The following is a 13,161-nucleotide window of genomic DNA, read 5'->3' as shown; positions in this document are numbered from 1 at the left end:
CAATAAACGCGCAAAATATGCTAAATCTGTGAACGTGGAGACTGACGAAGAAAATAATTTCATTCAACATATGCATCTTGCAAATATTATAATATTTTTCAGGCGTTCAAGACACATTGTCGCAAATAATTTAACCGAATTGACATTTTCAAAGAAATATATTCAGCGAATAATATTTCAGTTTATCGTGAGAGACACCGCCAATACTGAATCTACTTTGACTCAAATGCAAGATAAAAGGAAATAACTCTGTCAAATAAAGCTTTCTCCGATAGCGTAATTGAACATTAGTCTCGCTTGTTACTGCGTAATATTATATTACTGTCGGGATTATTATTTTTTGTGTCTCACATGCTGTATTTCTTGTCCCGCTCGACTTCATTATAGACTACGTCGGAGATTCTCTCACGAGGAATGTCCTTCTTTCTTGTATGTCTTACACCCCTATACTTCGTCAATGCCTCTCTGTCCCTGATAATTCACAAAAACAAGAAGTCACGCGCCCCTTGGGTATAAATCCATGTAAGCAATTTTTAGATTTCCAGGTAAGATAGTTCTCGTATGACATCCACCAAAATGTACTCAACTATATAAATTTATATGCGATTATTTTATACGGTGTTTGGAAATGGAAATAAATATATGCTGCAGTTAACGCAATTATACAACAATTGTTTTTTTATTCAGTATACTTATCACTTGTAGAAATTGCCCGTAAGGTTAATTCAAATTATTAATTAATAAACATTTAAGGAAAAGAAAATTCAAACATATATCTCTAAGGATTATCCGTGGTTCAGTGCTAACGTGGCGGACTCTCATCCTCGAGGTCTGATGCGACCAGATTTAGATTATCGTTACGATACTCTTGTACTTATTTTTTAAATAACCGTCGTAGTGTCATTCACTCAGATTGATGGTCACTTTGAATCACATTCTCGAATGAATTAATAAACCGATCTTCGATAAATGCATAACGGGCTTCGTGATCAGTATCAAATAACATTCTTCTTAGTCTATGAATGTTTTTACCACCAAGATCAACATAAATAATTTCTTTAAATCCTTTTGCGGTCAACCACTCTATCTCGCTCGACGGCGCTGTATTTCGATATTTGGGAAGCGACAACAATACATATTTGAAACATAATCACGACGTATGGGTTCTGGCGGTCTCAGATGAACAGGTGGTATCTAAGGCAATCCAAATACGGTTCTGATCGATGATTGATATATATCTACGGCGTAGTCAGGTGTCGATATTCCTATCGCGGCTGATGATGTTGGCTCATGAACCGTAATAGCAATTTTGGTTTCTTTTTTCTGTGACAGAATTAATCCTGCGTTGGAATTCGGACTTAATCTGTTCTATTTTATACATATCCGTAGGAATTCCAACAACTTGCCAATCGGGAGTTTCATCAGCTTTATTATAATAAGAAAACACAAATGAGTTGTTTTCGGGCAACCTACCAAACGACTTTGATCTAATATTTGACCAGCCGTAATATACTCGCAATTGTGCTTATGCTATTTCCTTGGCTGGGTTTACCATTGGAAACCTAACGTCGAATTCAGCATTGGTTGAGCTCGCTGATATCATTGTGGTTGTTGGTGGTGTTGTATTTGCGACGATTTGTTCTAGCAATTATTGTGACGTAGTCATTAGTGACATTATTTTATTTATTTCCTGATTTAAATTAGGGATCATTGTTCGTTGACTCTGTCCATGTTTCCGACAAGGGGGTTTGGTTTCCAATTGATGCATGGTAAATCTTAATCAATTCTGCGTATTCCTGATCTGATATTATTCCATCATCGAGCCCTGATGGTATCAGCGATGATAATTTGGCATGCGCGTGTGTTGTCGCTGATACTAACATTTGATATTCGTGTAATCTATCAACCGCACACGTGCATATCATTTTTGCAATTATATTAAGAATACCAGCAACCCCGGTTATAACGACTACACCAATTCATATTACTGGTGCTATTATGTATGGGCTAACAATGATCCGATTATAGTTTCTATTCCATCGACTGCGGCAGATGCAGAATATACAATTATGTCAGTCACAACGATAGTCTGCGGTTAAAAAAATTAAAGTTTTACTGTGTACTCATCAATGATATTTTGCAATAGCGTCTGCAACAAGCACACTTGCTCGTATATGTAATGTTGCGCTGCAACAAAGTCAATCAATTGGCTCATTATATAATTTAAGTAGGTGGTAGTTTAGCGACTAATTCAAGACACCACTAGTAAATCAAGCCGATATCTTGTTTATCGGGTGTCACCGAAAACGTTACCTTTTCGTTTTGATCCAATATCACTAACATAGATCCAGAAGATATACCAGGTGCAAAATTCCGTTAAATATGGGTTAATACTGTCAATGATGAAGTACCTAGAATTGAGAATCTGTATATGCCGGTAGCCTATGCGCAATGTTTGTATTTAGTATTGAGTGTTTCCCATACTGCTAATCCAGACGCTACTATACTATCACTAATCGTTTCATTTCAGAACGTTTGATGTCGATGACTACGTGACTTCTAAAAAATTCATTGATATTTATATTTGTTTTTCTACGAAAATTTACAAACGTGTTACATGATTAGCATATTCAGATCTAAACGTGGTTAGTCCGTCATTGGTTGTCGTGAACGAGGTCGTCATCGGGATGTTGCTATTGTTGATGTATTTCTTTGTTGCAGCGTCGTTGTTTGTTTCTGGTTCTTAAAGACCAGTAATTGTATTATTAGCCATATTGAGAAAACCAGTTACTATATACGTATCTTTTTGTTGCAACATCATCGTCTGTTTTTGGCTTTCTCACATCAGTAATTGTGTTTCTGCTCATGTTGAGATCACCATACATGGATCAATCGCGTATGCAACCCAGTGAGTACAAGAGTCGTGTTGCCCCATAACTGTTTAAATGTTGTACACTTTTTAACTAACCGTTCATATGCCTAAAATTGTTCTATACATTTTTGCAGATGGTGCGAACATACAGAAGGAAAACTGATCGAGGAAATTATGGGACACCAACTCTAAATTCGGCTCTTAATGCTATTCATTCTGAAACTTCACTGAAAGCTGCTGCCAGGAATTATGGAATTCCAGCTTAAACTTTGCGCAGACATAGAGATTTGAAAGTTTCTCAACCTGGAGTGTCAAAACTGGGAAGTAAGTCTACTGTTTTCAAGCCTGATTATGAGTTCTAGTTGAGCACATCAGTTCATGGAAAAGGCATTATTCGGACTTACCACTATTGACGTACAGCGCTTGGCATACGACTTAGCAGTTCATCTGAATATTAAAAACCATCCATTTCAAGGTAATTCAGCAGGTATTGATTGGCTGAAAGGCTTTATGAAAGGCATTACAATCTGGCCATTACAGCTCCAGAAGCAGCCGGTGGTAGCAGAGCCGTGGGCTTTAACTGGCCACAGGTTGTCAGCTTATACTTAGTATATAAGGAATCTCTTGATAGAACACTTGCTGATAGTATCAGAATATGGAACATGGTTGAAACAGGCATAGGTACTATCCACAAGACAGTAAACATCATTGCATCAAAAGGTGTTAGATCAGTTGGTAAAGACGTTAGGCCTAATGCGAGTCAACAAGCAATACCTATGTCATCACAACTGATTGAATCAAATAAGACAGCTGATCACACGTCGGTTACTGGCTGCATAGACATGTCCGAGGGGTAGGGTGATGCAGAAACATCTGTTCAAGGGGACAAGACAGCTGACAATCAATTGGTATTCCTATAGTTATTGCATATCGTGCAAGCGATACAGAAACATCGAATAAGGGAAATAGGTCAGTTGATGATCAATCGCTTGGTAACGTTATAATCACTTCTGAAAATGCAAAAACATTGACTGAACCAGGCAAAACGGTTGAATTTCTGCTAACTTGTAGTTCTACAGCCACTGTGGATGGGTCGGGTAATCCAGAGACAGACAAAACAATTTATGCTCAGTCACCTGATAATCAACAAACACACATCACTCTGCCATCACCGTCGAGGAGACAGGCAATCCGAAAATGTTTGACGAAACTATTCTTGCTGTAAGAATGGAAAGTGCTACCTTGTGGATATCTCCTGACGAATGCAAAAAATGCAGACGAATCAGCTTTTATGAACATATTGCTTAAACCTTTGCCAAAGCCTAGAATATCCAGTGAGCGCACAAGAAAGCGAAAGGCAGAATCAGCCATGAACTTAAAATCACCAAAGTCAGTTGCTAAACATGATCTTGCCTTGTCAGCTGACACAACACATAATAAAGACAATATTTGTCGAAACTGCTAATTTGAATATGCTTCAGGTGGTGCCATTAGTCCCGTGGCACCATCCTCAATATGCAATTTTGCTGGTTTAAGTGTGAGTAATAAAGAATGTACGAGGAACATTCACGACTTTTGGGCTTTGTCTTTTCTTCATTAACGGTGGAAATTAGGGACTATTTAGACTTGAGCATTGTTGTAGCTCCTTGTTTATCCACATTGCTATGCTTATTTGAATGATGCAACATTATGTAGTTTTAGCATATTTGCCATATATAAAATGTCGATATAGGAATAATACTTGATTTTACAGCTCAATAGTATCTCTGTAGTTTTACAGACTTTTACAGATGTCGAATGCATTGTGGGACATGTTGCCCCACCATAGGGGCAAATTGCCCTTTTATAAAGTTTTACCATTTTACATTTTCTCGTAAATAGTTTCTTCATTGTAACCAAACATCAGTCCATTATGTTAGAGTAACTAATACTTTAAATACATTGTCCCATTGCGAATACAATCATGTAAATTATGCCATAAATTACCAAAAGTTGTTAAATTGGGATTTCAACACGGTTTGGTTGTTTTGGTAATTGATCCCGCATAAAAAAAACACCAAAGACGTTTTTTATATTAATGTTTTATCAGCATCAATTACATTAAAATTGGACATAGGAAGAATCAGCAAAGTGTCCCGATGAGTCTTAGACCTTTCCCCGTGGATTGGCCGTACCATGAATTAGGGGTTCCTGTCAGTCTTAGACCTTTCCATTTTTTGGAAGTTTTTAGTCCGTAACCTGTTGTTTTCTTTAGTACCATCCCAACGACAGCTCCAACAGTACCAAGTGCAGCTGCTTTTGCAACAGCTGTGGCTTCATCGGTTTAGCTGCTAAAAGTGGACATGTACCACCCACCTTGATTGAATCACTGATGACACCAGTAGACAAATTAAGCGCACGCGGGTCACTGATCGTTTGGCGTCATTGAAGTGCTTGAATTGACGTTCAGTTAATGATATTTTATTTGGACCACCTGTGCTCTGTTCTGATTTCAGTGCTATTTTGTTCCAAAATTCCCTTTTAATGCTGATTGTAGCTTTTTAATCCTCATCGACTTCTCTATAGTCCTCCTCCTCCACTTCCTTTTATCGACACGTTTTCCTCCTCCTCCTCCTCCATTCTCCGACTGGGGGGGGGGCGCTCACCAGTTATTACGTACTTTTGAGAGAGTGACGTACATAAGGTGAAGTTGTTTGCATTTTTTAAACATGCACAATGGAGAGAATGTTTGCATACCTCTATGCTACATTAATGTAATGTGTATGATATTTCTTTCGATCTTGTACTTTTGGAACTTGTACATGATCTAAGCACATTGCTAACTAAAATAACTGCTCCCTTGTGCTAAAAAATCAGCCTGAATTAGTCTGAAGTACACTATCCATAGCAGCTATTAAAATAGGGAAAATGAATTTTGCCAGAATAGACAATACCAACATTTGAAAGCGCAATGAATGAATTACCAAATATAAAAATGTAAAAAAAAAAGTTTTAGGCTTTTTTTATACAATTTACCTCTGAAGTTCAGGAAGTGAATATGACCAAGTGAAGCTAGCACTTTTTTGAAAGGTGCACATCTGGAATAAGGCCAAGCTGTATACTCTATAACCCATATTACACCCATCAATCATACACCGAAATAAAGGGAATTAATGGTTCTTTGAATTATACCTATACAAGGTCCTTTTTAAATAGCCAGTATAACCAGTGTGGAAAGCCGGGGAAATTCTTTGTCTTTAAAATTCTAACCCATGCAAAATACGAAACTGTAGAGCGCCACCTAGACTAGTCGACTCCGACTTCTCTGCTAGTCTCACTTCTGTTTCCCCTCTTAGAAAATCGGGACTTATCTGAACCGGATGTTATGTCCCAAAAAAAAAACCTCGCTTTACGAAGCTTTATCTTTCCTTAGAATCTGCTCTATAAGTTTTACCGCCAAATAATGAGTGGCTCTCTTTAAGTACCCCTATATTGCTCAGCAATCTTTCGAGGCGAGACTAAATTTTTGCTTGCTATTTAGAAGTTATAAATCGGATCGAAATCGTTATCACACCCTCTGTCTCAATTCCGATTGGATTTCGCTTTGTTTCGATCCAATCAAACTTAGCGGACAATGTCCATGTCGATGTATGTCCATGTGGGAAAGTGATTCAGAACACGCCCAGTTCCTCTGATCTTAGGATAAAGCTGTAACACATAGGTGGGAAGTCGCGCTATCTAACACCTGTGCCGATTCAAGACACCTGATCTTCTCTCTGGTCACGGTAACCTTGCGTAAGAGATTAACTCTAACGTGCGGCAATGTTTGGACATGAAACCATGACTTGTAATAATATTTAGTTCATACAAGAGTTACCAACTGCGGATGAGCAAACGTGACACTTACCAATTCCGAACACTGTAGCATCTGCTTTCAAAAGTCTACCTTCAATTTCAATGAATTCTTCGGCAGGCAAACAATATCTACTTGTATCCTGAAATTGCAACCAGATTCTTCCTCGTGCATTAGGTACACGTGTGTCATAATAATAATATTGATAATCACGCATTGATTCATACTTGAGAACTGGTGCGTCCATGTCAAATGCGGGATCTGGTGCATGTTTACAAATCTTTATTATACTTGCTGTCGTCTAACACGAAGAGTACTTCCTGCTATTATACTAGCAGTTATATTTTTTTCCTTTTTCTGACAGGGTACACCAGCCAATTCTTCTAAATTTTTTATTTTCAGCTTGATTTATTATTTTACTAATATTTGCAGGCATAACTTCTGTGCTTGGTAATTTTACTGGCTGAGGTTTTCGTCATATTAATCTTGATTGCTAAGAATGTTTTACTAGCAACATTACCAACAGCAACAATACCTTTGTCACGAATAATGTCAAAGCTTTCACTCCTAGTTCCTTTTCAATCGGTATTACTTTGGGGCTATCCTTCTGAATAGACTCTGAACAACATCACCGAGTCCATCTCCATAGGTAACTTTATACGTAGGTAATCGCGAAGTAATCACCCTGACGATGATTGGTCCACACTGAGCATTATCTATGGTCATCTTATTTTTCATGTCACTGATCTAATTGTATACTCTTAATCACTGCAGTAATGATCGGTGGTTTTATCAATAAGGGACCGATTAACATTAATATCCATGATACCACTTGTAAATAATATTTGACAAATAGCAGCTGCTTCGTTGATGATTTATGAGGAATTACTGCCGGATCGTCTTCCACCTATCAGAATTTCTAGTCGTTCAACATCCGCGAGGCCGTTATTGAGACATGGAGTATCAAGACTACTTCCTCGAGTGACCCAATCGCTCAGACCACTTCAAGTTGTTTATTTTGCTTCTTTTTACTTGGTGAACGAAGTTCACTCCTTCGTCTAATTTCGTCTGAATCTAAATCGTCTTCATTTGTGTCCTTGCTCGTTCACCCTCTTTAAGTTGCGGCTTTAGTTCTTTCTTTTTTTGCCCTTCCGTTTCCTTGCTTGTTTAGATTCTTCAACTTTCTACCTTATTTCTTCTTTTTTGTGTCTCCTTTCCTGCATTGCTTGTCTAATATACTCATCTACTATCCGGTTAAAGATGCCAAAAATTATTAACATCTTCCGCAGATCTGGTTTGCAGAGTATTAGTAGCGATGCGATATACATCACTAATCCAACTGACAGGTCTCATCGTTCTAACATATTCGGTTTTACATACTTCTCTTTTTCATAATATCGAAACGCGGAAATATTAATTATTTGGTATCTGTCATTGATAGTGGCAATAAATTCAGGCATGAATTTATATGTAATGTTAATTCTAACTCTTGGCAGACGTTGTGGCTCATCCTCTGGATGTGGTTGAGGAGGCTGCCCGGGTGGTGTTCGAGTTGCTTGAAGACGACCAGCAATATCAACAACAATGTTTCAAGAGCTTTTTGTGCTGCCTCAGTTCCTGTAACAATTTTCTTTGTTGGTTCATTAATTCGTTTAAATAACTGTGCTGCACCTTCTGTAAACTTCACTTGAGACTCTTGACGACCATGTAGTTGCTGATTGACAGAATTACGAACGGGGATATATTTCTTAATTGCCTCTAGTTGCTATCGATTTAGTTTAGATGTGTGTGATTCCATTGTTGCTGTTATTATTAATATAATAATGATTTAATTGCACCACACTGGAGCAGCAGGGAGGGCGACGACAAGTATTGAGTGGTGGAGTAGCTAAACGAGCACACGTATAAAAGAAAAAAGAAAACAGAAACGTCAAAGATAAAATAACACAATTAGATTAGTTTCGGTCGGTTAGAGGCTTCGGTTTGACGTTATTGACCTTGTATTTTCATTTTTCGTAGGAAGCTTTATTATGTTTAAAAATGACCGCTGCAAAGAAGTTGTAGGATTCGCTCTCCCTGAACAGCAGAGAGGGCGAATCCCACAAACTGTTTCGCTTAACAGAACCTTCTATCGAGAACATTTTAGATAGAGCGGTTCTTTTCACAAAATAAACTCTCCATTCAGTAAACATGACAAAATAGGCTTTCTCTGCTGACTTGAAGGGTTATCTCATGAAAATATCTACCTAGACAACTATTTCTGCTAATACAAGGGTCTGTCTTGCGAAAACACTCGGTATTGTTCCGCCCTCTCTGCTGCTCTGTCTTACATAAATCACGTCTGTGTTTTTGTGTCTGCCCCTGGAAAATATCCTGGCAGGGTTTGCCTGTCGTCGCCCTCTCTGCTGCTTTCTAGTTAAAAATTGTATCTAATCCGACTCGATACCGTGTTCGAGGATCATGTAAATTTTTCGTTACAAATCCATGTGGTTTTGCCTGAGCACGACTAAAGAAATGTTTAAAAAGTTTATAATCCATATCGCCGCTGCACCAAGTCTGATGTATATTTCGTAACGTGTGTGTGTCAACGCCGTTAAACAGCGCAAGAATGTTACAGTTGTCCCTGATCACTTTCGGGATTTGTGTATATCGTTGAGTTACATAAATCACATCCACGTTTTTATGTCTGCCGCGTGAAAATATCCTGGCAGGATTTGATTGTTTGTCCAACATCACATCGTCGTATACGACTAAATTATTAATTCCCCCATCAATATCATCCATACTTGGTGATTCATCAATGCTAGTAATAAATTCAATAACATCATCACCGTCGTTTATCGATTTTGCATTCTCGTTAAAATCTTCTAACACGCTGTAGCATCGCTGATCGTCCACAGATGGTGCTACCAAATACAACTTATCCCACTTCATCCACTTCATTATTAAATTAAGTAACAACTGCGTCTTGCCACTCCCAGATGGGCCTATAATTATCATTCGAATTGAATTTGGTAGCACCGAGTTAAGTTTGATTGGCTCTCGTCGTTTTGTAGCAGAAAAGTCAGTGATCTCCATTAGATATATTAAAAAAATAATATGGATTTATATTGTGTGAAATGTAGAACACGTACCCCAACTGCAGATATAACAACCACTACAACAAAAAATAATCGACAAGCGCTTACAGGCAAGTGTGAACGATGCGGTACAAAAAAGTTCAAATTTATTCCGTCAGGTAAAAAAAAAGGAGGTGATATTGCAGGCAAGTTAACAAAGTTACCAGGAGCTCCGTGGGCTAAATACACAGGAGAAAAACATCTCCCAGGATATAATTACTGTGGTCCTGGAACCCGACTTGATATCAGACTTAATGCCTTAGATCAACCAAACCCCGGAGAAGAACCAGTAAATGCTATCGATAGCGCATGTCATGTTCATGATGTAGCTTACCGAAGTAAGGATTTGCAACAGCGCCATCTCGCGGATGTGAAATTAATTCATGCGTTAAATGCCATCACTGATAAATCTTTCAAAGAAAAGTTAGCTAGCTGGTTAATAAAATCTGCAATGAAATCTAAACTTGTATTTGGAAGTGGAACTTCCCGCTGGTAATTAATTATAATGGAGTCAATTTATTATTCCCCAAGAGGATACTGGAGAGGTAGCGCAGCAATTAGTAAACTCGCCGAAGCGGCAAAAGTTACGCGAGTTACTGCTAAAAGTTGGTTATCCCGACAGGCAATATGGCAAATTTACCGACCACCGCCTAAACAAATTCACTTTGCACATTTTGATGTTAGTGTGCCAAATGAAGTTCATCAGTTTATTTCTGCCACATGATACCATTCGTCGCCGAACATACAAGTACGCGTTAACTGTAGTTGATGTTGCAAGTAGATACAAACATGCGGAACCGTTAGCAACTAAAACAGCATCCGAGGTTGCTTCTGCGTTTGAACGAATTTATCAACAAGGACCTCTATGATGGCCAAATCTATTACAAGTTGACCCTGGCAAGGAATTTCTTGGTCCAGTATCATCGCCGATGAAAGAACATAATGTCAAAATCAGACGAGGGCATACTGAAATTCGCCGTGATCAGGCAATTGTTGAGCGATTTAATCGAACACTTGCTGATCGGTTATTTTGATATCAGTACGCGAAGGAATTCATTCAGGATACGAGATCTCGTGAATGGGTTACAATATTACCAAGTGTGATAGCTCCGCTAAATAATGAAATTACTCGAACAACCAACATGAATCCTGCCATCGGGATCACTAAAAAAAATATACCTGTGCAACGACGTGGTTTTTCACGAGAACCAATACTGGGTGATGTCACTGTAAGATATTTATATGAATCAGGTGAATTTGAAGGTGGTAAAGCGAGAGCGACTGATCCTATCTGGAGTATTACCGCGCACAAGATATCTAACATAACAAGATCCACTGGTAGACCAGTAATCTACACGTTGGATTCAACTGCTCCTCAACGTGGATTCACACGTGAGCAATTACAAGTAATTCCCGAGGACACACAATTACCACCCCGATCACTTAACTAGCACCTCTACGTCGATTACATTCAAGACAGGTCAGCATCACATTATCGCGTGTATGACCACGATTATTATCTTTTCTATCTACGGTAAATTGTCTTGAATTTTTATTCGAATACTGCCATAACATTATACAATTACAGCTCGCACAGTGATTATTCTGCTGTTGTTTCAGTGTCATGATAAATTCAACATCAAGGTCGAAATCGCGATTATTTTTTTGGGCACTCTGTTTGTAACCGGTAAGTTTTTTTCTTATTATGTCGCTGTTGTCCTCATCGCTATCAGCGTTTGACTCTTCCAAGGCAATTCTTCGCAGTTGAGATATTCTTCTGACTCTTGGCACAGCCAAGTAGACCAAGTTTGACCACTCGATTCGATCATCAACGATCCAGACAGTTGTATCACTGATAGTCAGTCCTTGAGATGAATGTATCATCATTGCGTATCCTAGCGTCCACGGGGATTTACTCATGCGCAGTGCATCTTTGACAGCATTAATATCAACTAACACAATATCATTCAATACTAAATTCTGTTTCCTTGACTCTGTCCCAGGAATATCAACATCTATATTCTGTAGTCGTGTATCAGCTGGTCTATAACATAACGGCACTGGCAACATTGGAAACTTTTCTTGTTGTAATTGAAATAGCTGTTGTTGAAGTGTGTCTCTATCTTTCTACTTGCCACTATCAAATCGTCTGGTTTCCACGTTTTCCAAAAGTCGCTCATTGAAGTTTCAGGAATCATCTCGCGCATAATTTCGCATTGAATTTTATTCGGTTGTAATCTGATTAATGTTTTAAATTCTTTCAACGTTGCATCAAGTGCTCTATGATTATCAGACACTTCTTCATAATAATCAACAAAATCTTTTGACCACAAATGCGGAGATGGACCAACAAACGGAGGTGGCTTACCGTGATCGCCGCACATTATCACTGCAGTAGTTTTTGTTAGCAGCCAATCCAGGAATAATTTTAATATATCTAACGGTACCGTACATATCTCATCCCAAATTATTTTCCAAGGTATATATTTTGTTCCCATTCGATCTGACGTCCACACACCGCCGCTGTATTTGAAAAAGCTGTGATAAGTACAAGAATTGACTCCTCGTTGTTTCATCTCCCTGGCGAGTCTGTGTTTAGGTGCTAGCACAATCATATCTAAATTTCGAAATAATTCAATCGCTTGAGTTGTCTTACCAGAACCACCCGGTCCGCTCAAATAAACAGTTTTGTGTCTGTGATTGGATCATACACAGATGTTGCGTTCGACATTTCTGATAATTCTGATTTACAATAATCATCCTTAATTTCAACATCAGTGGATTCACAATATCCATGTAACATTTCCTTTTTTATTCTCCAAGATCTCCATGATTCATCGTTGCTTGTAAAACGAGCCAGTGATTCAGTGATTCTGAGTATCTTATATCGATATAAAATGAATCCGTTGCAACTCTAACTGCAGTGTCAGGAAATCGATTTATCATTGATAGTAAATTTATAGAAACATAGGCCAGCACTGAAGATCTTAAATGTGTGTATTGAGGTGATTCTCCGCTAATATAACTTACAATTGTACCCAACTTTTCCCCGTCGGACAAGAACGCGTCCTCCCGATTACAAAATATATTTCTCGCAACGGCGTCAGCAATTATAAAATTTAATTCAGCGTCATCGATAATCAATCGTGAATGATGTAGTTTATGATCATATGCACCACCTTGAGTAAATTTACCGATTATTCTTCGTCCGAGATCTTTTGCTGTTTTTTCACTATTGCTAAGTTTAATCTTAAGAACTTTAGAAGCCTCACCGACAATGACATCCATGGGAGTATTTGGACTCTCTCGTGCATACTCGCCAATAACCTCATCCAAAC

Source organism: Sinohyriopsis cumingii, chromosome 6 (assembly GCF_028554795.1).
Source record: "Sinohyriopsis cumingii isolate HCF-2022 chromosome 6, ASM2855479v2, whole genome shotgun sequence".
NCBI classification, from domain to species: Eukaryota; Metazoa; Mollusca; class Bivalvia; order Unionida; family Unionidae; genus Sinohyriopsis; species Sinohyriopsis cumingii.
The sequence above is the reverse complement of the archived record's forward strand: the minus strand, read 5'-3'. Positions refer to the sequence as shown.